The 6,000-nt window shown below is 39.4% G+C and overlaps 1 protein-coding gene across 1 annotated transcript in view; it reads right to left on the reverse strand.

Annotated features, from left to right (window-relative positions):
- LOC142750853 (troponin I, slow skeletal muscle-like) overlaps positions 1-5,678 on the reverse strand; it is a 28,875-nt gene extending 23,197 nt beyond the window's left edge. The window contains exon 1 of the mRNA XM_075859828.1: positions 5,633-5,678. The gene's annotated coding sequence lies outside the window, so the exon portion shown is untranslated. The remainder of the gene's footprint in view (positions 1-5,632) is intronic.
- Positions 5,679-6,000: the final 322 nt, after the last annotated feature.

The raw sequence follows: 6,000 nt of genomic DNA on the forward strand, positions 1-6,000 counted from the left end.
TCCTCTGACTACGTCTCAGATTGTTCCTGTTTTTTCAGTCCCTCTATTACCACCTTCCTGGAAATTCTACTTACCAGCAGCCCCGTTTTTGAGGAAAAGTACCGCAAACTGGAATCTAACGGGGCGGAGTTTATGCTAATTTATATTAATGCAGACTTCCTGGGTGGATCAGACGGGACTTAAATGTCCAACAATTTGATCTGCAAATGTTGAATAGTATGCTGGTATTGACCCTTGGCCAGATTGACCTACACATCTGCCTAACATCCTCAACAGGGCACCTGCCGCCAATTGGTGACTACTTCGGGGGCCACATCCTGGGGATCTGACTGGGAAATTCAGCGCCAAATAGTTTTTTGGCTAAATAGGTTCGACTATCTTGATGAGTTCTGTAACAATTCTCCTGATTATTTTTTATTTATTATTATATTAGATATATTTTATATTATTTATTTATTTATTTAAATTTTTTTGCTATGTAAAAATCACATCTAAAATTGTTATATGATAAGTTATATAAGATGCCAGCGTAGAAGTGAGCGTCCTGATAACGTGTATGTACTGTGCGTAATGTCCGGGGTGACTGTGCGGCTTATTTCTCTGCTTTGTTTGTTTTCGATTTGCTGATTCATGTCTTGTGGCTTTTCTGGGCAGAGAGATAAGGCAGATCTGGCGGTACAAGATATTCCCATAATGCATAACATAAACCATACACACATATTTACATGTGAGCTTTACTATGTGAGATCAGCCTCTTAAAGGAAACGTTTAAAACTCCATCAAGTTATAGTTCAGCTTTCCTAGGGTCCTGAACGAGAGTCTTGCCTCGTACAATAAGGCATCTACTCCCATAGCACTATTCAACCAGGCAGATTTGGTGCTCAGGACCCTGGGTAACGACATCGCCTGTAAGAGCTGTAATGGCAGCCATATTGGTTGTCCAGCACTCAGTATAAAATATTTTGTCTTTATTCGGTCATTTTAAAACAGAAAGATTAAAATAAAAATCCCGGGACCACGCTTACGCGTTTCAGACCACTCAGGTCCTTGGTCATAGTTGGAATGCCCTCATGAAAAGTGGCAGGCAGAATGCCTTCATAAATAATGCCAGCTAGAGTGCCCCCCAAAATAGTGCCAGCTGTAGTGCTCTTATGAAAGTACCTGCTAGAATTCCTTCATGAATGAGCCGTAGTGCCCCCCATTATTGGTGCCAAGGAATGGTGCCCCCTTTTACTAGAAAAACAAGAGATCAGTACTGACTGACATCCCTGTTGGGTAGACTCCTGGCTTTATAGGTGACATGGCCTGCTCTTGTGGGGGTCTGGGAGGTCACTCCTTTTTCAGGGAACTATCAGGAGGGTTGGCAATCATGGCTTTATTAGGGCACCTGTCAACTGCATTAATTTAAAGGGGCCTGTCCCATTATAGGTTCTCTTTAAAGTAAATGTCCATCCTTGAATACAATTTTTCTAAATAGGTTAAAAAAAATTGTAATATACAGATCACTAGAGTAAGATGCGCCTCTTAATGAATTAGGCGAATCTCTGGCCGTTCATGCACCAGAGAGTCAAATCTAGCTGGTGTAGAAAGTGGCATAAATTATAGTAAATTTGACAGGCCGTCTGTGGCCCCGCCTCTTACACAAAGCTCCACCCACTTTTAAAAATGTGCTGTGGGCGGTGCAAACGGCGGCACAGAAGTCACTATTTTGTAAGCAAATTGCGACTTTTTTGCCATTTGCGACAGAAAACTGGCGAAGAAAAGTTAATATATTCCCCCCAAATGTTCTGGCTTCCTGAAGCCACCACTAGAGGGAGCTCAGGAGCTTACTTCAGCTCCTGCTGGTGGTGGCTGCAGAAACTCAGAATTTGTGTTTTACCTATGTCTATGCAAGGGATTTGGCGCTCTTTATCAGAAAAATACAGCTCCAACCGCTATAAAGATATATTAAGAAATTAATCAGCAGAGAATTTTGGCCCTAAAAACTACACGGCGATAAAATGTGGACATGCACTTTAAGGATTGTGATTAATTCTACATGGCGTACCGCTTTATGTCAGGTGCACCTGGTAGCCTTATAAAGAAAATATTATTTTCTGTACAGAGCGAGACTCTGAGTAGAAGTGACGGGGTGTTGTAAGCCGCCCTCAGGCTGCTGTTCACATCTGTCACTCAGGACAAAGCTGCATGATGAAAATCCCTTTTTCTCTCAGACGTTGAGGACATTTTGGAATTCTCTATGTGTGCCAACCATAGAGATAACCTCCGGCAAAGGTATCTCTCCTCCAGCGCATTTTCTAGAATTTTATTCTTGTAGGCAATGTTGTTCATCAAAAATAATTGTAATAATGAGGTGCTGACAAGATTATCTGAAGATGTGATAACTCTAAGGAGATGATAATTACGTAGGAGTGGCCAAGAGGGCCTCTTTTTTTTTTCATCTAATTGCATAAAAGGCCCATTACACATTTCGGGTTGCACAACCCAATAGGGATCTCACAAAGTCCCTACTTGTTAGAAAGGTCCCTTGACAATAAACTGATCACGAAGTTTCCAACTGCTGGGACCTAAGCGATCATCTGTAATCTATGGAGAAACCTGGCATTAAGTGTTTAGTTTCTCTGCAGCACCACCACAGGGGAAATTAAGTATTACACAGTGTCCATTCATATCAATGGGTTTTCTATGTAATACAGGACAGGACAGATCCTCCAGAGAGAGACATGCTCTTTATAACCGCTCTCCACGCTGGCCAAGAGATGAGGATACAGAACAGAGGACCCCCCCTCTATTAACCCTTAAAAAGACCAAGACATTCAGATGCCTGAATGCCCAATGCAAAATTTCACCTTTTGAAATGAGTGAATATTTATTTATTTTTTTATAATTTGCAAGATTTTATTTTTATTTTTTGGGTTACAGATGGATATTTAATATGGTGTCAAACAACAAAGAAGATCTTTTAATTTTTTAAGTTTTACATAATGGAAAATGGCAAAAATTGGTCAAAAATGCAAATTTTGCTCTTTTTTACTTTTGTAATTTAATGTTATTAGTTGAACCAGACATATTTAGTCCACCAAAAAACTCCTGCCCTCTCCCATGTATAATGATACCAAATACACGTACTTTGCCCAACATACATCATCGATATAACATCTGAGAGCAAATGTATCCATGTTTTTCTAGCACGTCTCCTGCCTTAGACCCCATGCACACGGCCATAGCTGTAATCCTAGTTCGTGATTACGGCTACGGCCGGCCGTGGACAGTAGTCCGCATTTGCGGGCCGTGCTTCCATTATAAAGTATGGGAGCACGGTCCGTAAAATAAAAAAATAGGACATGTCCTATTTTTTCACAGAAACTTTCTATGGCCCAGACACCTTTCCATAAATATACGGGTAGGTGTCCGTCGGCCATAGAAATGAATGAGTCCGTAATTACGGATAAAATCTACGGTCGTGTACCTGGGGCCTTAAGGTCATACGTGGGATTTTTAAATGGGCATAAAGCACCTGTGTACAGAAAATTTTATTGTAGGCATAAGAGCAGATAGAAGAGGGGCTATGGAGACAAAAGAAGTGAGAGGTAATCATTTGTGTGGATTTTATTTAGCATACAGTATATTCTGTGATATGGACACATTATTAAAGGGGTTAATGACCTCTCTATAAAATGCATCCATGTCACAGAGGATGATTCCTGGTGGTCCGGTGGATGTGACAGGGAGCTGCGTGATCTGCCATTGAAGACAAATATATATATATTTACGTTCTAGCTGCACGGGGCATTGGTAACTTGATCTATCTATCTATCTATCTATCTATCTATCTATCTATCTATCTATCTATCTATCTATCTATCTATCTATCTATCTATCTATCTATCTATCTATCTATCTATCTCATAAATATCTATCTCATATCTATCTATCTATCTATCTATCTATCTATCTATCTATCTATCTATCTATCTATCTATCTATCTATCTATCTATCTATCTATCTATCTATCTATCTATCTATCTCATAAATATCTATCTCATATCTATCTATCTATCTATCTATCTATCTATCTATCTATCTATCTATCTATCTATCTATCTATCTATCTATCTCATAAATATCTATCTCATATCTATCTATCTATCTATCTATCTATCTATCTATCTATCTATCTATCTATCTATCTATCTATCTATCTATCTATCTATCTATCTATCTATCTATCTATCTCATAAATATCTATCTCATATCTATCTATCTATCTATCTATCTATCTATCTATCTATCTATCTATCTATCTATCTATCTATCTATCTATCTATCTATCTATCTATCTATCTATCTATCTATCTATCTACCTTAACATCTCTCTCTCTCTCTCTCTCTCTCTCTCTCTCTCTCTCTCTCTCTCCCTCTCTCTCTCTCTCTCTCTCTCTCTATCTATCTAGGGGTTAACTCGAAATTCCCTAAAAAAGTATGAGAAAGTAGGTTTTCTAAACTGGACAACCCCTTTAATGGATTTAATGTGTCATTGCTTTGAAGGTGTAAAAGGCAGACCTAATGTGTACATGAGATGACTATTGTAGTCAGAGAGAATAAAGTTTGCCCGGTATTCCTTCCTGTAGGGGGTGTGGTGAGCGCTTTTGCCGATTCCTCATAGAAAAAGATCAGAGTCATAGCTAGGCTTTCTTTCACTGAGAGCAAAGATGAGGTTTGCTGACCTAGCTCTGTATCTAATTACCCTGGCCAAGACCACGTGGATCGTTGGCGCCCCTCTAGGCACATGTTCTGCCAACCCCTCTCTCCAGCTACAACCCTGGGATCATCACTTTGTCATGCTGCCGGTACCAGTGGCACAATAGCGATTCAGGGGTTGGTCATATGTGACCTGCTTTGAATTATCCATATAGCTTAGATGCCTGTGTTCGATCGACAGCTCCCTCCACCATCGTCCCTATACACATGCAATATGGAAATGGCCGAGCATGCATGTTTACTGCCATAGTAAGAGGGCATAAGCACCTGCCAATAAATAGCCCCCTCCAATCCACTATATAGATTAACCCACCTGGCTTATGGGCTGAATGGGTGAAGGTGAATGGGGAACATCTCATTCAGATGGGGCTGTATTTTTTTATTTGACTGGCCCGCTTTCGGTAGGTCGACCTTCGCAACTAATTTTTTTATTGATCTACTGCATCTAAAATGAGAAAAGAAACAACTTTCTTAAATTACAAATCTCCTATTGTTTAGTGTTTACAGCTTCTACGCAGCCACTTTGTGTTTCCACGGTAACAGACTACAAGCAAACACCGTGTAGTCATAATCACTTCTATCTGTCCCCTTATTCTTAATGACCTACAGTTGGTAGCCCAGCAAGAAGTAGGGGAAGAATGGATGGCAATATGATTGCAGGATTAGACTACACAAGGTTTGTTTGTAGTCAGTAACCACGGAGACACATAGGCCTACATAGGAGCTGTAGACACACAACGACAGGAGATTTTGTAATAAAGACTATTTGCAAAGTTGCTTCATTTCTCATTTTAGATGCATGAACGTAGCCTTTAAATGGGGGATATGCTGCAAGTTATTATAATCACATAATATGTTTTATACTTTTACCTTGAGAAGCAGCTTCCTGGAAGCTGGGATTTTAGATTTCCTCTGAAATAAATAAAAAAATAAGTGTTATTTGTAGGACATGGGGGTAGTCAATTATTAACCAAAAATGAATATTTAACTTACCTCATTGCTGTGGAAAACACATTAAAATGGCCAAAAGAAAGAAAACAAAGGTTAATTTAGTATATAGATGATGCATGGAAATATGTCACAACTGTGTTTTATTATGAATGTTTTTGTTTTGTTTTTATAATGTGACCTCCCATTTGCCTCCATTTCCCTCCTCCTAGTATGACTCTAATCTGTGGACAGGTCACTGACTCCAACAAAATCAACATACTCTCCTTTTGCTGCTGTCGTTATTCTCG

This window comes from Rhinoderma darwinii, chromosome 3 (genome assembly GCF_050947455.1).
Source record: "Rhinoderma darwinii isolate aRhiDar2 chromosome 3, aRhiDar2.hap1, whole genome shotgun sequence".
Classification (NCBI taxonomy): Eukaryota; Metazoa; Chordata; class Amphibia; order Anura; family Rhinodermatidae; genus Rhinoderma; species Rhinoderma darwinii.